This window comes from Parambassis ranga, unplaced genomic scaffold (genome assembly GCF_900634625.1).
Source record: "Parambassis ranga unplaced genomic scaffold, fParRan2.1 scaffold_24_arrow_ctg1, whole genome shotgun sequence".
Lineage (NCBI taxonomy): Eukaryota > Metazoa > Chordata > Actinopteri > Ambassidae > Parambassis > Parambassis ranga.
The window spans coordinates 938,481-962,986 of record NW_021144797.1 but is presented as its reverse complement, the minus strand read 5'-3'; the positions used below and the strand labels follow the sequence as shown (position 1 = coordinate 962,986).

Sequence of the window (24,506 nt, the reverse complement as noted above, 5' to 3'; positions counted from 1 at the left end):
CATGATCCAGACACTGTCACTCAGCCATTTTGAGCCTTAAAACCTTCTAACACAGACTCAAAATGGCTGCCATGGAAGAACACAAAATGGATGCCAAAAGAAGAGTCAGTGACTGACAGAAGTTCAGATCAACACACTGACAACCTATTCACATACAAGGCACAAATCCACACATTAAATAAAGCAGGTAAGATTATGACACCTGACTCCATCCACTTTACACAGCACACATCAAGTCTGATCTCTTATCACACACTGTACTAATCACATGTCAAACATGGCACACCCCACTATGACATACACAATCTCAGCAGCACTGATTACACTGTCCCACACAGCTTCATTAATGATGACAAACATATAAGACCAAAATCAGTCTGTCTATGAAAGCAGCCACACTCAGAATTCACTGCTGATACTGTCAGACAGGCTAAAACACACAGCAGCAAAGAGGTGAATGTAGAATCTTATATCACACAGAAAACCACACCACAGTCAGATCTAGAGCTGTGCGATTTGACGATAAATGATCATGAAGGATTTGAACGTATCGGCGATCTACCAGAATGGACAGATCGTTTTATCGTCCATAGAGCACGTTCTATTAATTGCAGTTCTATGTTCACGCAGACGCATGAGTTTTTTTCCTCGTCCAACTCTCAGTGCGCTTAATGTGAACACGACCAACCAATGACAGCCTCCCTGTTAGGAAGCTACGGCTAAAAACGAAAAGAGAACGGAGCAACTGGTCCCTAAAACGAACTCCACCTTTATGTTCGGTACTGTTTCTGCTGGCAGCAGCGGCGCGTCTTCTAAGCCCGTGTCTGTGTGTGCGCGCGACGTGTGTCGCAGTGGAAGGGCCGCGTGTATTATAATGCTACGAGCACGTACGCGCCCACCTCTCTGAACATTACCAGCTCGTTATATTCAGGTTCGCTGCTGTTGTGCCGTCAGCAGCTCTTCTACACCTGTGTGTGTGTGTGTGCATCAGATGCAGACAGAGGCAACAGCTAATGACGTCACCAAAACAATAACGCAGGCATTTGATGAAGTGGCTCCATGAGGACTCTAGTAAACGGTGGACAGAGGTGACAGCAGCAGCTCCGTTTGTCCTTAGATATGATTCCCATTAAAGTTTGATCATTTGTTCTAAATCACATTGAACTTTAAGAGTTACTTACTTAATACTTTACAGAATTACATTAGTCTTCTTTTTAACCTATTTGAAATAAAACTATGAAATAAAAGTACTGGCTTAAAAATAAAGTACAAGTACCCAGAAAAACTACTTAATTACAATAGTTACTGCCACCCTTGGATATATGCTGTCCACCCCTGGACACATGCAGTCCACCCCTGGACACATGCAGTCCACCCCTGGATATATGCAGTCCAGTGCAGTGTGGCATGCTCTGATCTGTACAATGGAGAAACCAAACAACTACTCCAAAAACTGGCCTTCAATGTTTGTCAAAGTTTGTCAAGATGCTTATGTTTAAGGCAAAAGCTGTGACCTTGTTCAAGTTTTGCAGCTTATTTTCGCTCGAAGCCGTGAAAACATGTTAATCAAACAGACGAGGTGGCCGAGTGGTTAAGGTGATGGACTGCTAATCCATTGTGCTCTGCACGCGTGGGTTCGAATCCCATCCTCGTCGTTTCATATTTTAAGGTCAACGTCCTGACACAGGATCATCAGTTGATGGTGTCATAAACATTCCAACTTAAGACAGTTTGGACAGTAATACTGGTGTCCTATCTACACAGATCAGTCTATGGAGAAGTCCACAGTCTGTGCATTGGTCCAGCTGTAGGCATTAATGGAAAACCCACATTCAGGAAATGAGAATATGTGAAAAGGTTCAACATTGAAGACACCTGGAGCCACTCTAACCAGATAATGAACAAACACCTGCAAAGGCCTTTAAATGGTCTCAGTCTAGTTCTGTAGGCTGCACAACCACAGGAAGACTGCTGACTTGACAGTTGCCCAAAAGACGACCATTGACACCTTGCACAAGGAGGGCAAGACACAAAGAGGCTGGCTGTTCACAGAGCTCTGTCCAAGCACATTAACAGAGGGAAGGGGAGTACAAGCAAGAGGGAGTACAAAGTGTTCTGCCCAAACAGGGACTTGAACCCTGGACCCTCAGATTAAAAGTCTGATGCTTCCAATTCGTCACTAGTACACTTCATGTAGTGCAGTGAGTCCTGATTGACTTGCAATTGACCCTTTGTACATGGGGGATTAGCTCAAATGGTAGAGCGCTCGCTTAGCATGCGAGAGGTAGGGGGATTGATGCCTGCATCCTCCAGCCTGCATTTTAGGAAGGAGGGTGTAGCTGGATGATGAGGAAAACAACAGTCAGCATCATCTTCCATAAAAACACATGACAATAACGTGTGAGACAGAGAGTTTATGATCAGTGCTCCCCCTCCTGGTTAGGACATATGATGACATTTTAAATGTACCAGTCAAAAGTCACTCAGTGGTTTGTCTTTGTTTTTATGACTTTCTACATTGTAGCTTCATCCTGAAGACATCAGAGCTATGAAGGAACACATGTGGAATGATGCAGTGAACACAAAGTGTTAAACCAAGCAGAATATGTTTGATGTTTGACATTCTTCCAAGCAGCCAGCTTTTGCTTTGATGACAGCTTTGCACACTCTTTGCATTCTCTCAATCTGAACTGAACCACCAATGCTGTGCAATGCTGACATCTAGTGGTGGAATCGCAGGCTGCAGCCTCCTCATTCCAAAATCCCTCCTCCACATAAAGTCAAAAGTTCTAAATGTGAGTCATTAAATGAGAGGTTCCAGCAGAAACGTCCAAACATCTGAAGAGAAGCTGAGAAGCCTGAGATACAGGGGCTACAAGCTGAGCTTCAACTGTTCCTGTTTAGACAATAAGAACAGATCATCACTGTCTTTTAAAATGTTCTGATCAAATCACATTAGTTTGTATATTTATATTACACACAGTCCATGTCTTGTTTGTTTTGTAGAGGTTTAGTCTTTTTGTGTCTTTCGTTTGCAATGTGTTCATTCAGTTTACTCTGGTGGTTTCTTATGTTTTTGGATTTTGTAATTTTAGAAGCAGCTAGAAAAGTTTCTATTTTCCTAAGGAACCAATACCTTGTTGTATGTGTTAATACATAGTGATATAAACCAAGGAATAGGCTATTATTGGGTATACTGTGCAAAACAAATTATTATTAAAAGCAGGTTAAAGATATTTGATCTGACACACACGCGCGCGCACACACACACACACGCACACACACACACACACACAGCTTCTCCCTAGTCATTGTTGTGTGTGGGCACTTTGCCCACACTGCCTCCAGTGGCGCTCCTTGCTGGTCATTGTGTGACGCTGCAGCCTTAAGCAATTTACCTCTGGGATTATTAAATCAAATTTTAACTTTCAAATCAAGCACAGATGACCCATGTTTGAGTCAACTATGAACGCTCGGCTGTACTCGGGCATTTGTTTCTCAGCCCACCCTTCGATAGCTCAGTTGGTAGAGCGGAGGACTGTAGTGAGACAATAAAACTGAAATCCATAGGTCGCTGGTTCAAATCCGGCTCGAAGGAGAGACTTTTAACCCTCGAGAGTTTCATCATAATGTCACGTCATTTTTTCACCGATTTTTTGGCTAAAGGGCCGATGTGACATATATGTCACAATGATTTTTATCTGATTTGAGTTTTTATCTGAAGTGCATTTGTTCAATACATGTGTTTACAACACGTTTATGTAATGAAGGATGTGTTATGTAGTCATTAGAATCCTTGACTGGTCAAATCTTACCTTTAGCAAGTAGATAGAGCCTTTTTAAAATTTGCTAGCTCTGCGTCTGTAAACACAAAATCACCTACAAACAAACCAGCCTGTTTGACCCCAATGGTACAGCAAATCACTCATTAAGGAATATGACATGCAGTTTTTATTTAGTAAACAATGTTTAGCTTTTAATCTTAGTGAAACAGGGGAAATCGCTGCATATCAATTTACGATTAATGAATTCCTCGATAATTTGCATCCCTATTCTGACCTGGAAGATTGAGAAGATCGGACCAGTTGTATTTTGGAATATTTGAATGCTTTTTTGTGGAATACTTGATGCGGCCCAGCCTTACCCAGCCTCGACCCCCATCGCCCCCCCCGGGTAAGTTGAGTTTGAGACCCCTGCTGTAGATCTTTGTTTAAAAAAAAAAAAAAAGAAGACCATATATCCCACTTTTTGGGCCTCGTTGGCGCAGTAGGCAGCGCGTCAGTCTCATAATCTGAAGGTCGTGAGTTCAATCCTCACACGTGGCACAACTTTTAGAGGCATTGAATAAAGAGTACACACACTCACCATTTACAGGTACATAATATTACATAGTAGCATCGACAAGCTAATTTACAGAGGAAATGACCATAAAAGCAGGTGTCTGTCAGTGCTTACTATACAATCCGGTGGTTGCCTACCCATTGTGCATGTGTAGAACACAGACCTTAAGGGGCCCCACACTGAACAGACTGTGTGACAGAGGCTGGGGATCAATGCCACCATTGTGAACACAATACCAGGAAGTTTAAGGCCTTTTTTTCATATACAGTGCCCATGTTAGTGCCAATATGTCTCATATACGTGCTGGCTACTACTCTTTTTAACCTATGAGACTGACGCGCTGCCTACTGCGGCTGTGGTTGCTCACAAACAAGTGAAATATGGTCCTTTTTTAACAAAGACATCTACATTGCAGTATGTTAGTGAGAATATCTCTCATATGCGCGCTGACTACTGCACCAACAAAAATTCTTAATTTAACCTTTAGGAGTATGTACACACCTTAAAACTGCTGTGAAAATATGATATGTTAATACGTAGAGAAGATTGAAGCAAGGCATCTGGACTTGTAGAGTTTTCTTGAAGACGTTTCTCTGCTCATCCAAGCAGCTTCATCAGTTCTGTTTGGTGGGAAACATGGTTTATATGTGGTTGCAGACCTCAGTGGGTGGGTCTGGGTAAAACTCACAAACAATAGCACTAAATGTTTCCATGGCTGCCTGGGCCAGGTGTGTCTAACGACTGGCTAACGACTATGAAACTGCCAGAGGTGGACTGGTTGACAGCCCTTTGTTCTTGCTGTGAGTATGTGCAAACTTCCTGGGAATGGATGGCATCCCTGCATTGTATGTGGTAGAAAGATGATGTCTGAGGCCACCACCTCTGTTAAGGGAAGGTTTTTCCAGCTTAACAGAGATGCTTCCTTGACTCCTCTTTCAAACCACCTTTCCTCTCTGTCTAAAATGTGAACATTGTTGTCCTCAAAGGAGTGTCCTTTCTCTTTGAGGTGGAGGTGAACAGCTGAGTCTTGTCCTGAGGAGGTGGCACTCCTGTGCTGAGCCATTCTTCTGTGGAGTGGTTGTTTAGTTTCTCCAATGTACAGATCAGAGCATTCCTCACTGCACTGGACTGCATATATCACATTGCTGTGTTTCTCCCTGGGAATCTTATCCTTCGGGTGAACCAGTTTCTGTCTCAGTGTTGTCATCGGTTTGAAGTGGACCGGGATGTCATGGTTGTTGAAGATCCTGCAGAGTTTCTCTGATACTCCTGACACATATGGAATGGAGATGTTCTTTCTCCGCCGGTTGTTGTCCTTCTTCTTGTTGTTGGGGGGTCTTGTTTTAGTGGCTTTGATGAGTGCCCACTTGGGGTAGCCACAGGTTTGCAGGGCCTTCCTGATTGGTGTTGCTCCTTCTTCTTCCCCTCTGAGCTGGTTAGTACAGTTTGTGCTCTGTGCTGCAGGGTCCTGATGACTCCCAGTTTGTGTTCCAGTGGGTGGTGTGAATCAAACAACAGGTACTGGTCCGTGTGTGTGGGTTTCCTGTACACTTCCATGTTGAGGCTCCTGTCCTCCTCAATATGTACTGTGCAGTCCAAGAAGGCCAGATTGTTCTCCCTGATGTCCTCGCGAGTGAACTTGTTGTTATCCACTGCGTTGACCACCTACGCTTCAGCCTGAGATGCAGACAGGAAAAGTTAACCCCGAACAGCCTACGTCTCGGATCCATTGTCAAGGGCCACAGAGCAGACACCATCCTGCAGAAAGCCCAGAACCAACTCCTCAACGAAAGGATCAGACAGATCAACTTCACCATAGACACTCTCATGGTCACCACAAAGCAGACAAGATCACAGCTTGCCACCCTCCTACCCAGCGAAGTCATGGATGAAGTCATCAAACTGACTGAAAAAGTCCAGACGGCACAGCACACCAGGGGTAAGGAACGACAAAAACGCAAATTCCATAAATTGAAAACTGTTTTCTCTGTTAAAAATGCAGCTAACCTTCACACATGGAGGAGGGAGGACCACTCACTGCCACAGCAGGACACCCAGGACAAATGGGTAAAGAACCTTTCAGACAGACAACTGAGCCAGCCGGAAAAAGATGTGTTGGCCAAAGGACTCAACTTTGCCATCTCGCCAGAGCAGATTCCAGTGGTGGACCTCATCACAGCCACAGAGTCAGCCATCAAGAACAACAACCTGACAGACACAGAAGCTGAGCAACTCCGCTTGAAGGTCACAGCCACACTCTCCACTGCTAAAGCACCGCCATCCAACCTCTCCAGTGATGAAAGGAAGGCCCTGATTGCACTACAAAAGGACCGGGACATTACCATCTTATCAGCAGACAAAGGAAGATGCACAGTGGTGCACAGGACTACCACGCCAAAGTGACAGAACTCCTCAGTGACACAGCCACATATGAGACACTGAAGAGGGACCCCACCGGAAACTACAAGAAGAAACTAGTCAGCTACCTACAAAAACTGGAGAAGGACCAAATCATCAACCGCAAGCTCTACTTTCGACTGTATCCTGGGGAAGCCACTCCACGCCTGTATGGACTCCCCAAGATACACAAGGAAGGAGTCCCCCTCAGACCCATCGTCAGCAGCACAAACTCAGTCACATACAACGTGGCTAAGCACTTGGCTGAACTCCTGACACCACTGGTAGGTGACACACCACATCACATTCACAACTCGCAGGACTTTGTGAACAAGGTGGAGAAGATCCAAATGGACCCAGATGACACCATGGTCTCATTTGATGTCACCTCCTTGTTCACCTGCATCCCTACATCAGAAGCCACAGAGATGGTAAGGATGTGCCTCACACAAGACAGCACACTCAAGGAGAGAACCAACCTAACGCCAGACCACATCTGTGACCTGCTGGACCTCTGCCTGACCACCACTTATTTCCAGTACAATGGGAACTTTTACAGACAGAAGCACGGCTGTGCGATGGGATCACCTGTGTCTCCTATTGTGGCCAACCTCTACATGGAAGAAGTGGAGAGAAGAGCCCTGAGTTCCTATCCTGGAACCACCCCCACCCACTGGTTTAGATATGTGGATGACACCTGGGTCAAAATCAAGACCAACGAAGTGGAACGGTTCACAGAACACATCAACGCAGTGGATAACAACATCAAGTTCACTCGCGAGGACACCAAGGACAACAATCTGGTCTTCTTGGACTGCACAGTACATATTGAGGAGGACAGGAGCCTCAATGTGGAAGTGTACAGGAAACCCACACACACGGACCTTTACCTGTTGTTTGATTCACACCACCCACTGGAACACAAACTGGGAGTCATCAGGACCCTGCAGCACAGAGCACAAACTGTACCCACCAGCTCAGAAGAAGGAGCAACACCACATCAGGAAGGCCCTGCAAACATGTGGCTACCCGAAGTGGGCACTCATCAAAGCCACAAAAACAAGACCCCCCAACAACAAGAAGAAGGACAACACCAGGCGGAGAAAGAACATCTCCATTCCATATGTGTCAGGAGTATCAGAGAAACTCCGCAGGATCTTCAACAACCATGACATCCCAGTCCATTTCAAACCTATGACAACACTGAGACAGAGACTGGTTCACCCGAAGGATAAGATTCCCAGGAAGAAACACAGCAATGTGATATATGCAGTCCAGTGCAGTGAGGAATGCTCTGATCTATACATTGGAGAAACTAAACAACCACTCCACAGAAGAATGGCTCAGCACAGGAGAGCCACCTCCTCAGAACAAGACTCAGCTGTTCACCTCCTCCACCTCAAAGACAAAGGACACTCCTTTGAGGACAACAACGTTCACATTTTAGACAGGGAGGAAAGGTGGTATGAAAGAGGAGTCAAGGAAGCCATCTATGTTAAGCTGGAAAAACCTTCCCTTAACAGAGGTGGTGGCCTCAGACATCATCTTTCTACCACATACAATGCAGTGATTCCATCCATTCCCAGGAAGTTTGCACATACTCACAGTAAGAACAAAGGGCTGTCAACCAGTCCCCCTCCGGCAGTTTCATAGTCGTTAGCCAGTCGTTAGACACACCTGGACCAGTCAGCCAGAACATCACAGGTAAGTATGGAAACATTTAGTGCTATTGTTTGTAAGGTTTTTTTAAGTTTTACCCAGACCCACCCACATAGGTCTGTAACCACATATAAACCATGTTTCCCCACCAAACAGTTAGAAATGATGAAGCTGCTTGGATGAGCAGCGAAACGTCTTCTAGAAAACTCTACAAGTCCAGACACCTTGCTTCAATCTTCTCTACGTATGATGACCTGGATGACTGAGAATCTTCATCAACAATGATAGATGGTGTAATCCTGGACACATCACTGTCAAAGAACATATCTGCAGTAAGGACATTGAGCTGTTAGCTGTTAGCATGAGCGCTGATTGATTAAGGATCTACTGTAGTGCTGTGTGAGTCATCAGAGGACACTTCTGTCTTCATTTGAAGCTGGTAGGTACAAACTGCACCACTGCTAGCAGGAGCTCCTTTGTTCTACACCTGGACATCAGTTCACTCATTTTAACCACTGACAGACTCCATTTCTGGAAAGACAGACCATCTGGACAAGACAGGTCTCTGGTTCTCCAGTCTGGTTTACTCACAGAGGCGGTTCCATGGTGTAATGGTTAGCACTCTGGACTCTGAATCCAGTGATCTGAGTTCAAATCTCAGTGGAACCTTTTGTTTCAACAGTTATCCTGGTGTCCTTTCTACACAGTTAAGTCTATGGAGAAGTCCACAGTCTGTTCATTGGTCCAGCTGTAGTCATTAATGGACCGAAGGCCATGAAGGAGGCTGTGGTGCTGAATCCTGCTGCTTGTGCTGGATGATCCAGTTATAACATGGAATCCTCTGCTGTCCATGCTGGTATGTCCTGCTAGTACTCATTATTCAGGAAACAAGAACAAGTATTAGGGAGTGCTCTCAAGTGCTCTCTAAGCAAAATAAAATAGCTTTGTTTCTATGGTGACCCCACAGGCTGCAACAAAACACCACTACAGGTGCTGGTCATATAATTATAATATCATCAGAAGGTTGATTTATTTCAGTAATTCCATTCAAAAAGTGAAAGCTGTATAATGCAAACATTCATTCCACACAGACTGAAATATTTCAAGTGTTTATTTATTTTAATTTTGATGGTTATAACGGACAACCAATGAAAACCCACATTCAGTATCTCAGCTGGATGGATGAGGATGGATGGATAATGTAGTGGACTCCCACCCAGCAGATCAAGTCCCAGAGGTTACAGCATCATTTATTAGCTGAGTTTCCCCTCAGGGAAGCTGCTGTTTACAAGCTGTTTACAGAGAGAAGCAAGAAAACAACAGTCAGCATCATCGTCCATAAAAACACATGACAATAACATGTGAGACAGAGAGTTTATGATCAGTGCTCCCCCTGCTGGTTAGGACATATGGTGACATTTTAAATGTACCAGTCAAAAGTCACTCAGTGGTTTGTCTTTGTTTTTATGACTTTCTACATTGTAGATTCATCCTGAAGACATCAGAGCTATGAAGGAACACATGTGGAATGATGTAGTGAACACAAAGTGTTAAACCAAGCAGAATATGTTTGATGTTTGACATTCTTCCAAGCAGCCAGCTTCTGCTTTGATGACATCTTCACACACTCTTTGCATTCTCTCAATCTGAACTGAACCACCAATGCTGTGCAATGCTCACATCTAGTGGTGGAATCGCAGGTTACAGAATCAGAAATTACTTTTTTTTATCCCCGAGGGGAAATTCTTGTTTGTTACAGACAAATAGAAGAAAAGAAAACTGAAATATGAAATAGAAATATATAATAAATATTGAAATCCCTGAGTTGTATCTAAAGAACATATTTACTATTGTGTAAAAACCTTTACACAGTAAAGAGCCTGACATGAATGTACCAGTATGAATGTACAGTGTCTGAGTGACTGTTACAGTTCAGAGTTCAGTAGTTTGATAGAGACGGGCCGGAATGACTTCCTGTCTTCTCACCTGCTCTGTGGTGAAGGTGATCGGTGGAGGTGGGGAACCAGTAACTCCCAGGTGATGACTGTCAGCCGAGGGGTCTGAGGACGAGGTGCGAGCAGGGCCATGTGGATGAGCTGTGGGAGAAGAGAGGGCGGGTGACGTGGCTGGTCGTTGTCGCTCAGCTGCTGAAGAGTCGTTAGCAGGGTGAACTGGGGTCACTAAAAAAACTGATTCAGCTCATTGGCCCTTTGCACACTGCCATTAACTCCACCCCTGCTGCTCCACCTGTAACCAGTGATGGTCCTCATGCCACTCCACACCTCTCTTGTGTTGTTTTGCTGAAGTTTCCACTCCAGCTTCCTCCTGTACTTCTCCTTGGCCTCCCTGATTTTTATTCTCAGGTCCTTCTGTGTAGCTCGCACCTCCTGCCTGTCGCCCGCTTTGAATGCCTTCTTTTTTCTGTTTAAAATGGCTTTAATGTCCTTAGTCACCCATGGCTTGTTGTTGGGGTAACAATTCACTGTCCTAACTGGAACAACACTGTCCACACAGAAGTTTATGTATCCAGTTATGCACTCTGTGATCTCATCAATGTCCTGGCTGTGGGGTTCACAGAGTGCCCGCCAGTCAGTCACTTCAAAGCAGTCCTGAAGTGTTGAAGCATCCTCATTCCAAAATCAATCCCTCCTCCACATAAAGTCAAAAGTTCTAAATGTGAGTCATTAAATGAGAGGTTCCAGCAGAAACGTCCAAACATCCGAAGAGAAGCTGAGAAGCCTGAGATACAGGGGCTGCAAGCTGTGCTTCAACTGTTCCTGTTTAGACAATAAGAACAGATCATCATCTTCATCACCCTCAATAAGAACAGATCATCATCTTCATCACCCTCAATAAGAACAGATCATCATCTTCATCACCCTCAATAAGAACAGATCATCATCTTCATCACAAACGTGTTGTAAACACATGTTCAATACATGTGTTTACAACACGTTTATGTAATGAAGGATGTGTTATGTAGTCATTAGAATCCTTGACTGGTCAAATCTTACCTTTAGCAAGTAGATAGAGCCTTTTTAAAATTTGCTAGCTCTGCGTCTGTAAACACAAAATCACCTACAAACAAACCAGCCTGTTTGACCCCAATGGTACAGCAAATCACTCATTAAGGAATATGACATGCAGTTTTTATTTAGTAAACAATGTTTAGCTTTTAATCTTAGTGAAACAGGGGAAATCGCTGCATATCAATTTACGATTAATGAATTCCTCGATAATTTGCATCCCTATTCTGACCTGGAAGATTGAGAAGATCGGACCAGTTGTATTTTGGAATATTTGAATGCTTTTTTGTGGAATACTTGATGCGGCCCAGCCTTACCCAGCCTCGACCCCCATCGCCCCCCCGGGTAAGTTGAGTTTGAGACCCCTGCTGTAGATCTTTGTTTAAAAAAAAAAAAAAAGAAGACCATATATCCCACTTTTTGGGCCTCGTTGGCGCAGTAGGCAGCGCGTCAGTCTCATAATCTGAAGGTCGTGAGTTCAATCCTCACACGTGGCACAACTTTTAGAGACAGCATTGAATAAAGAGTACACACACTCACCATTTACAGGTACATAATATTACATAGTAGCATCGACAAGCTAATTTACAGAGGAAATGACCATAAAAGCAGGTGTCTGTCAGTGCTTACTATACAATCCGGTGGTTGCCTACCCATTGTGCATGTGTAGAACACAGACCTTAAGGGGCCCCACACTGAACAGACTGTGTGACAGAGGCTGGGGATCAATGCCACCATTGTGAACACAATACCAGGAAGTTTAAGGCCTTTTTTTCATATACAGTGCCCATGTTAGTGCCAATATGTCTCATATACGTGCTGGCTACTACTCTTTTTAACCTATGAGACTGACGCGCTGCCTACTGCGGCTGTGGTTGCTCACAAACAAGTGAAATATGGTCCTTTTTTAACAAAGACATCTACATTGCAGTATGTTAGTGAGAATATCTCTCATATGCGCGCTGACTACTGCACCAACAAAAATTCTTAATTTAACCTTTAGGAGTATGTACACACCTTAAAACTGCTGTGAAAATATGATATGTTAATACGTAGAGAAGATTGAAGCAAGGCATCTGGACTTGTAGAGTTTTCTTGAAGACGTTTCTCTGCTCATCCAAGCAGCTTCATCAGTTCTGTTTGGTGGGAAACATGGTTTATATGTGGTTGCAGACCTCAGTGGGTGGGTCTGGGTAAAACTCACAAACAATAGCACTAAATGTTTCCATGGCTGCCTGGGCCAGGTGTGTCTAACGACTGGCTAACGACTATGAAACTGCCAGAGGTGGACTGGTTGACAGCCCTTTGTTCTTGCTGTGAGTATGTGCAAACTTCCTGGGAATGGATGGCATCCCTGCATTGTATGTGGTAGAAAGATGATGTCTGAGGCCACCACCTCTGTTAAGGGAAGGTTTTTCCAGCTTAACAGAGATGCTTCCTTGACTCCTCTTTCAAACCACCTTTCCTCTCTGTCTAAAATGTGAACATTGTTGTCCTCAAAGGAGTGTCCTTTCTCTTTGAGGTGGAGGTGAACAGCTGAGTCTTGTCCTGAGGAGGTGGCACTCCTGTGCTGAGCCATTCTTCTGTGGAGTGGTTGTTTAGTTTCTCCAATGTACAGATCAGAGCATTCCTCACTGCACTGGACTGCATATATCACATTGCTGTGTTTCTCCCTGGGAATCTTATCCTTCGGGTGAACCAGTTTCTGTCTCAGTGTTGTCATCGGTTTGAAGTGGACCGGGATGTCATGGTTGTTGAAGATCCTGCAGAGTTTCTCTGATACTCCTGACACATATGGAATGGAGATGTTCTTTCTCCGCCGGTTGTTGTCCTTCTTCTTGTTGTTGGGGGGTCTTGTTTTAGTGGCTTTGATGAGTGCCCACTTGGGGTAGCCACAGGTTTGCAGGGCCTTCCTGATTGGTGTTGCTCCTTCTTCTTCCCCTCTGAGCTGGTTAGTACAGTTTGTGCTCTGTGCTGCAGGGTCCTGATGACTCCCAGTTTGTGTTCCAGTGGGTGGTGTGAATCAAACAACAGGTACTGGTCCGTGTGTGTGGGTTTCCTGTACACTTCCATGTTGAGGCTCCTGTCCTCCTCAATATGTACTGTGCAGTCCAAGAAGGCCAGATTGTTCTCCCTGATGTCCTCGCGAGTGAACTTGTTGTTATCCACTGCGTTGACCACCTACGCTTCAGCCTGAGATGCAGACAGGAAAAGTTAACCCCGAACAGCCTACGTCTCGGATCCATTGTCAAGGGCCACAGAGCAGACACCATCCTGCAGAAAGCCCAGAACCAACTCCTCAACGAAAGGATCAGACAGATCAACTTCACCATAGACACTCTCATGGTCACCACAAAGCAGACAAGATCACAGCTTGCCACCCTCCTACCCAGCGAAGTCATGGATGAAGTCATCAAACTGACTGAAAAAGTCCAGACGGCACAGCACACCAGGGGTAAGGAACGACAAAAACGCAAATTCCATAAATTGAAAACTGTTTTCTCTGTTAAAAATGCAGCTAACCTTCACACATGGAGGAGGGAGGACCACTCACTGCCACAGCAGGACACCCAGGACAAATGGGTAAAGAACCTTTCAGACAGACAACTGAGCCAGCCGGAAAAAGATGTGTTGGCCAAAGGACTCAACTTTGCCATCTCGCCAGAGCAGATTCCAGTGGTGGACCTCATCACAGCCACAGAGTCAGCCATCAAGAACAACAACCTGACAGACACAGAAGCTGAGCAACTCCGCTTGAAGGTCACAGCCACACTCTCCACTGCTAAAGCACCGCCATCCAACCTCTCCAGTGATGAAAGGAAGGCCCTGATTGCACTACAAAAGGACCGGGACATTACCATCTTATCAGCAGACAAAGGAAGATGCACAGTGGTGCACAGGACTACCACGCCAAAGTGACAGAACTCCTCAGTGACACAGCCACATATGAGACACTGAAGAGGGACCCCACCGGAAACTACAAGAAGAAACTAGTCAGCTACCTACAAAAACTGGAGAAGGACCAAATCATCAACCGCAAGCTCTACTTTCGACTGTATCCTGGGGAAGCCACTCCACGCCTGTATGGACTCCCCAAGATACACAAGGAAGGAGTCCCCCTCAGACCCATCGTCAGCAGCACAAACTCAGTCACATACAACGTGGCTAAGCACTTGGCTGAACTCCTGACACCACTGGTAGGTGACACACCACATCACATTCACAACTCGCAGGACTTTGTGAACAAGGTGGAGAAGATCCAAATGGACCCAGATGACACCATGGTCTCATTTGATGTCACCTCCTTGTTCACCTGCATCCCTACATCAGAAGCCACAGAGATGGTAAGGATGTGCCTCACACAAGACAGCACACTCAAGGAGAGAACCAACCTAACGCCAGACCACATCTGTGACCTGCTGGACCTCTGCCTGACCACCACTTATTTCCAGTACAATGGGAACTTTTACAGACAGAAGCACGGCTGTGCGATGGGATCACCTGTGTCTCCTATTGTGGCCAACCTCTACATGGAAGAAGTGGAGAGAAGAGCCCTGAGTTCCTATCCTGGAACCACCCCCACCCACTGGTTTAGATATGTGGATGACACCTGGGTCAAAATCAAGACCAACGAAGTGGAACGGTTCACAGAACACATCAACGCAGTGGATAACAACATCAAGTTCACTCGCGAGGACACCAAGGACAACAATCTGGTCTTCTTGGACTGCACAGTACATATTGAGGAGGACAGGAGCCTCAATGTGGAAGTGTACAGGAAACCCACACACACGGACCTTTACCTGTTGTTTGATTCACACCACCCACTGGAACACAAACTGGGAGTCATCAGGACCCTGCAGCACAGAGCACAAACTGTACCCACCAGCTCAGAAGAAGGAGCAACACCACATCAGGAAGGCCCTGCAAACATGTGGCTACCCGAAGTGGGCACTCATCAAAGCCACAAAAACAAGACCCCCCAACAACAAGAAGAAGGACAACACCAGGCGGAGAAAGAACATCTCCATTCCATATGTGTCAGGAGTATCAGAGAAACTCCGCAGGATCTTCAACAACCATGACATCCCAGTCCATTTCAAACCTATGACAACACTGAGACAGAGACTGGTTCACCCGAAGGATAAGATTCCCAGGAAGAAACACAGCAATGTGATATATGCAGTCCAGTGCAGTGAGGAATGCTCTGATCTGTACATTGGAGAAACTAAACAACCACTCCACAGAAGAATGGCTCAGCACAGGAGAGCCACCTCCTCAGGACAAGACTCAGCTGTTCACCTCCTCCACCTCAAAGACAAAGGACACTCCTTTGAGGACAACAACGTTCACATTTTAGACAGGGAGGAAAGGTGGTATGAAAGAGGAGTCAAGGAAGCCATCTATGTTAAGCTGGAAAAACCTTCCCTTAACAGAGGTGGTGGCCTCAGACATCATCTTTCTACCACATACAATGCAGTGATTCCATCCATTCCCAGGAAGTTTGCACATACTCACAGTAAGAACAAAGGGCTGTCAACCAGTCCCCCTCCGGCAGTTTCATAGTCGTTAGCCAGTCGTTAGACACACCTGGACCAGTCAGCCAGAACATCACAGGTAAGTATGGAAACATTTAGTGCTATTGTTTGTAAGGTTTTTTTAAGTTTTACCCAGACCCACCCACATAGGTCTGTAACCACATATAAACCATGTTTCCCCACCAAACAGTTAGAAATGATGAAGCTGCTTGGATGAGCAGCGAAACGTCTTCTAGAAAACTCTACAAGTCCAGACACCTTGCTTCAATCTTCTCTACGTATGATGACCTGGATGACTGAGAATCTTCATCAACAATGATAGATGGTGTAATCCTGGACACATCACTGTCAAAGAACATATCTGCAGTAAGGACATTGAGCTGTTAGCTGTTAGCATGAGCGCTGATTGATTAAGGATCTACTGTAGTGCTGTGTGAGTCATCAGAGGACACTTCTGTCTTCATTTGAAGCTGGTAGGTACAAACTGCACCACTGCTAGCAGGAGCTCCTTTGTTCTACACCTGGACATCAGTTCACTCATTTTAACCACTGACAGACTCCATTTCTGGAAAGACAGACCATCTGGACAAGACAGGTCTCTGGTTCTCCAGTCTGGTTTACTCACAGAGGCGGTTCCATGGTGTAATGGTTAGCACTCTGGACTCTGAATCCAGTGATCTGAGTTCAAATCTCAGTGGAACCTTTTGTTTCAACAGTTATCCTGGTGTCCTTTCTACACAGTTAAGTCTATGGAGAAGTCCACAGTCTGTTCATTGGTCCAGCTGTAGTCATTAATGGACCGAAGGCCATGAAGGAGGCTGTGGTGCTGAATCCTGCTGCTTGTGCTGGATGATCCAGTTATAACATGGAATCCTCTGCTGTCCATGCTGGTATGTCCTGCTAGTACTCATTATTCAGGAAACAAGAACAAGTATTAGGGAGTGCTCTCAAGTGCTCTCTAAGCAAAATAAAATAGCTTTGTTTCTATGGTGACCCCACAGGCTGCAACAAAACACCACTACAGGTGCTGGTCATATAATTATAATATCATCAGAAGGTTGATTTATTTCAGTAATTCCATTCAAAAAGTGAAAGCTGTATAATGCAAACATTCATTCCACACAGACTGAAATATTTCAAGTGTTTATTTATTTTAATTTTGATGGTTATAACGGACAACCAATGAAAACCCACATTCAGTATCTCAGCTGGATGGATGAGGATGGATGGATAATGTAGTGGACTCCCACCCAGCAGATCAAGTCCCAGAGGTTACAGCATCATTTATTAGCTGAGTTTCCCCTCAGGGAAGCTGCTGTTTACAAGCTGTTTACAGAGAGAAGCAAGAAAACAACAGTCAGCATCATCGTCCATAAAAACACATGACAATAACATGTGAGACAGAGAGTTTATGATCAGTGCTCCCCCTGCTGGTTAGGACATATGGTGACATTTTAAATGTACCAGTCAAAAGTCACTCAGTGGTTTGTCTTTGTTTTTATGACTTTCTACATTGTAGATTCATCCTGAAGACATCAGAGCTATGAAGGAACACATGTGGAATGATGTAGTGAACACAAAGTGTTAAACCAAGCAGAATATGTTTGATGTTTGACATTCTTCCAAGCAGCCAGCTTCTGCTTTGATGACATCTTCACACACTCTTTGCATTCTCTCAATCTGAACTGAACCACCAATGCTGTGCAATGCTCACATCTAGTGGTGGAATCGCAGGTTACAGAATCAGAAATTACTTTTTTTTATCCCCGAGGGGAAATTCTTGTTTGTTACAGACAAATAGAAGAAAAGAAAACTGAAATATGAAATAGAAATATATAATAAATATTGAAATCCCTGAGTTGTATCTAAAGAACATATTTACTATTGTGTAAAAACCTTTACACAGTAAAGAGCCTGACATGAATGTACCAGTATGAATGTACAGTGTCTGAGTGACTGTTACAGTTCAGAGTTCAGTAGTTTGATAGAGACGGGCCGGAATGACTTCCTGTCTTCTCACCTGCTCTGTGGTGAAGGTGATCGGTGGAGGTGGGGAACCAGTAACTCCCAGGTGATGACTGTCAGCCGAGGGGTCTGAGGACGAGGTGCGAGCAGGGCCATGTGGATGAGCTGTGGGAGAAGAGAGGGCGGGTGACGTGGCTGGTCGTTGTCGCTCAGCTGCTGAAGAGTCGTTAGCAGGGTGAACTGGGGTCACTAAAAAAACTGATTCAGCTCATTGGCCCTTTGCACACTGCCATTAACTCCACCCCTGCTGCTCCACCTGTAACCAGTGATGGTCCTCATGCCACTCCACACCTCTCTTGTGTTGTTTTGCTGAAGTTTCCACTCCAGCTTCCTCCTGTACTTCTCCTTGGCCTCCCTGATTTTTATTCTCAGGTCCTTCTGTGTAGCTCGCACCTCCTGCCTGTCGCCCGCTTTGAATGCCTTCTTTTTTCTGTTTAAAATGGCTTTAATGTCCTTAGTCACCCATGGCTTGTTGTTGGGGTAACAATTCACTGTCCTAACTGGAACAACACTGTCCACACAGAAGTTTATGTATCCAGTTATGCACTCTGTGATCTCATCAATGTCCTGGCTGTGGGGTTCACAGAGTGCCCGCCAGTCAGTCACTTCAAAGCAGTCCTGAAGTGTTGAAGCATCCTCATTCCAAAATCAATCCCTCCTCCACATAAAGTCAAAAGTTCTAAATGTGAGTCATTAAATGAGAGGTTCCAGCAGAAACGTCCAAACATCCGAAGAGAAGCTGAGAAGCCTGAGATACAGGGGCTGCAAGCTGTGCTTCAACTGTTCCTGTTTAGACAATAAGAACAGATCATCATCTTCATCACCCTCAATAAGAACAGATCATCATCTTCATCACCCTCAATAAGAACAGATCATCATCTTCATCACCCTCAATAAGAACAGATCATCATCTTCATCACAAACGTGTTGTAAACACATGTTCAATACATGTGTTTACAACACGTTTATGTAATGAAGGATGTGTTATGTAGTCATTAGAATCCTTGACTGGTCAAATCTTACCTTTAGCAAGTAGATAGAGCCTTTTTAAAATTTGCTAGCTCTGCGTCTGTAAACACAAAATCACCTACAAACAAACCAGCCTGTTTGACCCCAATGGTACAGCAAATCACTCATTAAGGAATATGACATGCAGTTTTTATTTAGTAAACAATGTTTAGCTTTTAATCTTAGTGAAACAGGGGAAATCGCTGCATATCAATTTACGATTAATGAATTCCTCGATAATTTGCATCCCTATTCTGACCTGGAAGATTGAGAAGATCGGACCAGTTGTATTTTGGAATATTTGAATGCTTTTTTGTGGAATACTTGATGCGGCCCAGCCTTACCCAGCCTCGACCCCCATCGCCCCCCCGGGTAAGTTGAGTTTGAGACCCCTGCTGTAGATCTTTGTTTAAAAAAAAAAAAAAAGAAGACCATATATCCCACTTTTTGGGCCTCGTTGGCGCAGTAGGCAGCGCGTCAGTCTCATAATCTGAAGGTCGTGAGTTCAATCCTCACACGTGGCACAACTTTTAGAGACAGCATTGAATAAAGAGTACACACACTCACCATTTACAGGTACATAATATTACATAGTAGCATCGACAAGCTAATTTACAGAGGAAATGACCATAAAAGCAGGTGTCTGTCAGTGCTTACTATACAATCCGGTGGTTGCCTACCCATTGTGCATGTGTAGAACACAGACCTTAAGGGGCCCCACACTGAACAGACTGTGTGACAGAGGCTGGGGATCAATGCCACCATTGTGAACACAATACCAGGAAGTTTAAGGCCTTTTTTTCATATACAGTGCCCATGTTAGTGCCAATATGTCTCATATACGTGCTGGCTACTACTCTTTTTAACCTATGAGACTGACGCGCTGCCTACTGCGGCTGTGGTTGCTCACAAACAAGTGAAATATGGTCCTTTTTTAACAAAGACATCTACATTGCAGTATGTTAGTGAGAATATCTCTCATATGCGCGCTGACTACTGCACCAACAAAAATTCTTAATTTAACCTTTAGGAGTATGTACACACCTTAAAACTGCTGTGAAAATATGATATGTTAATACGTAGAGAAGATTGAAGCAAGGCATCTGGACTTGTAGAGTTTTCTTGAAGACGTTTCTCTGCTCATCCAAGCAGCTTCATCAGTTCTGTTTGGTGGGAAACATGGTTTATATGTGGTTGCAGACCTCAGTGGGTGGGTCTGGGTAAAACTCACAAACAATAGCACTAAATGTTTCCATGGCTGCCTGGGCCAGGTGTGTCTAACGACTGGCTAACGACTATGAAACTGCCAGAGGTGGACTGGTTGACAGCCCTTTGTTCTTGCTGTGAGTATGTGCAAACTTCCTGGGAATGGATGGCATCCCTGCATTGTATGTGGTAGAAAGATGATGTCTGAGGCCACCACCTCTGTTAAGGGAAGGTTTTTCCAGCTTAACAGAGATGCTTCCTTGACTCCTCTTTCAAACCACCTTTCCTCTCTGTCTAAAATGTGAACATTGTTGTCCTCAAAGGAGTGTCCTTTCTCTTTGAGGTGGAGGTGAACAGCTGAGTCTTGTCCTGAGGAGGTGGCTCTCCTGTGCTGAGCCATTCTTCTGTGGAGTGGTTGTTTAGTTTCTCCAATGTACAGATCAGAGCATTCCTCACTGCACTGGACTGCATATATCACATTGCTGTGTTTCTCCCTGGGAATCTTATCCTTCGGGTGAACCAGTTTCTGTCTCAGTGTTGTCATCGGTTTGAAGTGGACCGGGATGTCATGGTTGTTGAAGATCCTGCAGAGTTTCTCTGATACTCCTGACACATATGGAATGGAGATGTTCTTTCTCCGCCGGTTGTTGTCCTTCTTCTTGTTGTTGGGGGGTCTTGTTTTAGTGGCTTTGATGAGTGCCCACTTGGGGTAGCCACAGGTTTGCAGGGCCTTCCTGATTGGTGTTGCTCCTTCTTCTTCCCCTCTGAGCTGGTTAGTACAGTTTGTGCTCTGTGCTGCAGGGTCCTGATGACTCCCAGTTTGTGTTCCAGTGGGTGGTGTGAATCAAACAACAGGTACTGGTCCGTGTGTGTGGGTTTCCTGTACACTTCCATGTTGAGGCTCCTGTCCTCCTCAATATGTACTGTGCAGTCCAAGAAGGCCAGATTGTTCTCCCTGATGTCCTCGCGAGTGAACTTGTTGTTATCCACTGCGTTGACCACCTACGCTTCAGCCTGAGATGCAGACAGGAAAAGTTAACCCCGAACAGCCTACGTCTCGGATCCATTGTCAAGGGCCACAGAGCAGACACCATCCTGCAGAAAGCCCAGAACCAACTCCTCAACGAAAGGATCAGACAGATCAACTTCACCATAGACACTCTCATGGTCACCACAAAGCAGACAAGATCACAGCTTGCCACCCTCCTACCCAGCGAAGTCATGGATGAAGTCATCAAACTGACTGAAAAAGTCCAGACGGCACAGCACACCAGGGGTAAGGAACGACAAAAACGCAAATTCCATAAATTGAAAACTGTTTTCTCTGTTAAAAATGCAGCTAACCTTCACACATGGAGGAGGGAGGACCACTCACTGCCACAGCAGGACACCCAGGACAAATGGGTAAAGAACCTTTCAGACAGACAACTGAGCCAGCCGGAAAAAGATGTGTTGGCCAAAGGACTCAACTTTGCCATCTCGCCAGAGCAGATTCCAGTGGTGGACCTCATCACAGCCACAGAGTCAGCCATCAAGAACAACAACCTGACAGACACAGAAGCTGAGCAACTCCGCTTGAAGGTCACAGCCACACTCTCCACTGCTAAAGCACCGCCATCCAACCTCTCCAGTGATGAAAGGAAGGCCCTGATTGCACTACAAAAGGACCGGGACATTACCATCTTATCAGCAGACAAAGGAAGATGCACAGTGGTGCACAGGACTACCACGCCAAAGTGACAGAACTCCTCAGTGACACAGCCACATATGAGACACTGAAGAGGGACCCCACCGGAAACTACAAGAAGAAACTAGTCAGCTACCTACAAAAACTGGAGAAGGACCAAATCATCAACCGCAAGCTCTACTTTCGACTGTATCCTGGGGAAGCCACTCCACGCCTGTATGGACTCCCCAAGATACACAAGGAAGGAGTCCCCCTCAGACCCATCGTCAGCAGCACAAACTCAGTCACATACAACGTGGCTAAGCACTTGGCTGAACTCCTGACACCACTGGTAGGTGACACACCACATCACATTCACAACTCGCAGGACTTTGTGAACAAGGTGGAGAAGATCCAAATGGACCCAGATGACACCATGGTCTCATTTGATGTCACCTCCTTGTTCACCTGCATCCCTACATCAGAAGCCACAGAGATGGTAAGGATGTGCCTCACACAAGACAGCACACTCAAGGAGAGAACCAACCTAACGCCAGACCACATCTGTGACCTGCTGGACCTCTGCCTGACCACCACTTATTTCCAGTACAATGGGAACTTTTACAGACAGAAGCACGGCTGTGCGATGGGATCACCTGTGTCTCCTATTGTGGCCAACCTCTACATGGAAGAAGTGGAGAGAAGAGCCCTGAGTTCCTATCCTGGAACCACCCCCACCCACTGGTTTAGATATGTGGATGACACCTGGGTCAAAATCAAGACCAACGAAGTGGAACGGTTCACAGAACACATCAACGCAGTGGATAACAACATCAAGTTCACTCGCGAGGACACCAAGGACAACAATCTGGTCTTCTTGGACTGCACAGTACATATTGAGGAGGACAGGAGCCTCAATGTGGAAGTGTACAGGAAACCCACACACACGGACCTTTACCTGTTGTTTGATTCACACCACCCACTGGAACACAAACTGGGAGTCATCAGGACCCTGCAGCACAGAGCACAAACTGTACCCACCAGCTCAGAAGAAGGAGCAACACCACATCAGGAAGGCCCTGCAAACATGTGGCTACCCGAAGTGGGCACTCATCAAAGCCACAAAAACAAGACCCCCCAACAACAAGAAGAAGGACAACACCAGGCGGAGAAAGAACATCTCCATTCCATATGTGTCAGGAGTATCAGAGAAACTCCGCAGGATCTTCAACAACCATGACATCCCAGTCCATTTCAAACCTATGACAACACTGAGACAGAGACTGGTTCACCCGAAGGATAAGATTCCCAGGAAGAAACACAGCAATGTGATATATGCAGTCCAGTGCAGTGAGGAATGCTCTGATCTGTACATTGGAGAAACTAAACAACCACTCCACAGAAGAATGGCTCAGCACAGGAGAGCCACCTCCTCAGGACAAGACTCAGCTGTTCACCTCCTCCACCTCAAAGACAAAGGACACTCCTTTGAGGACAACAACGTTCACATTTTAGACAGGGAGGAAAGGTGGTATGAAAGAGGAGTCAAGGAAGCCATCTATGTTAAGCTGGAAAAACCTTCCCTTAACAGAGGTGGTGGCCTCAGACATCATCTTTCTACCACATACAATGCAGTGATTCCATCCATTCCCAGGAAGTTTGCACATACTCACAGTAAGAACAAAGGGCTGTCAACCAGTCCCCCTCCGGCAGTTTCATAGTCGTTAGCCAGTCGTTAGACACACCTGGACCAGTCAGCCAGAACATCACAGGTAAGTATGGAAACATTTAGTGCTATTGTTTGTAAGGTTTTTTTAAGTTTTACCCAGACCCACCCACATAGGTCTGTAACCACATATAAACCATGTTTCCCCACCAAACAGTTAGAAATGATGAAGCTGCTTGGATGAGCAGCGAAACGTCTTCTAGAAAACTCTACAAGTCCAGACACCTTGCTTCAATCTTCTCTACGTATGATGACCTGGATGACTGAGAATCTTCATCAACAATGATAGATGGTGTAATCCTGGACACATCACTGTCAAAGAACATATCTGCAGTAAGGACATTGAGCTGTTAGCTGTTAGCATGAGCGCTGATTGATTAAGGATCTACTGTAGTGCTGTGTGAGTCATCAGAGGACACTTCTGTCTTCATTTGAAGCTGGTAGGTACAAACTGCACCACTGCTAGCAGGAGCTCCTTTGTTCTACACCTGGACATCAGTTCACTCATTTTAACCACTGACAGACTCCATTTCTGGAAAGACAGACCATCTGGACAAGACAGGTCTCTGGTTCTCCAGTCTGGTTTACTCACAGAGGCGGTTCCATGGTGTAATGGTTAGCACTCTGGACTCTGAATCCAGTGATCTGAGTTCAAATCTCAGTGGAACCTTTTGTTTCAACAGTTATCCTGGTGTCCTTTCTACACAGTTAAGTCTATGGAGAAGTCCACAGTCTGTTCATTGGTCCAGCTGTAGTCATTAATGGACCGAAGGCCATGAAGGAGGCTGTGGTGCTGAATCCTGCTGCTTGTGCTGGATGATCCAGTTATAACATGGAATCCTCTGCTGTCCATGCTGGTATGTCCTGCTAGTACTCATTATTCAGGAAACAAGAACAAGTATTAGGGAGTGCTC

General features: G+C 45.3%; 4 non-coding genes across 4 annotated transcripts; all 4 read left to right on the top strand.

Annotated features, from left to right (window-relative positions):
- Nucleotides 1–1,573: 1,573 nt before the first annotated feature.
- trnas-gcu (transfer RNA serine (anticodon GCU)) lies at nt 1,574–1,655 on the top strand. Its single transcript has one exon. It is a non-coding gene; the product is annotated as a tRNA-Ser (tRNA).
- A 7,339-nt stretch (nt 1,656–8,994) lies between these two features.
- On the top strand, nt 8,995–9,066 carry trnaq-cug (transfer RNA glutamine (anticodon CUG)). The gene has a single exon. It is a non-coding gene; the product is annotated as a tRNA-Gln (tRNA).
- Nucleotides 9,067–16,592: 7,526 nt separating this feature from the next.
- trnaq-cug (transfer RNA glutamine (anticodon CUG)) lies at nt 16,593–16,664 on the top strand. The gene has a single exon. It is a non-coding gene; the product is annotated as a tRNA-Gln (tRNA).
- Nucleotides 16,665–24,190: 7,526 nt separating this feature from the next.
- Nucleotides 24,191–24,262, top strand: trnaq-cug (transfer RNA glutamine (anticodon CUG)). The gene has a single exon. It is a non-coding gene; the product is annotated as a tRNA-Gln (tRNA).
- Nucleotides 24,263–24,506: the final 244 nt, after the last annotated feature.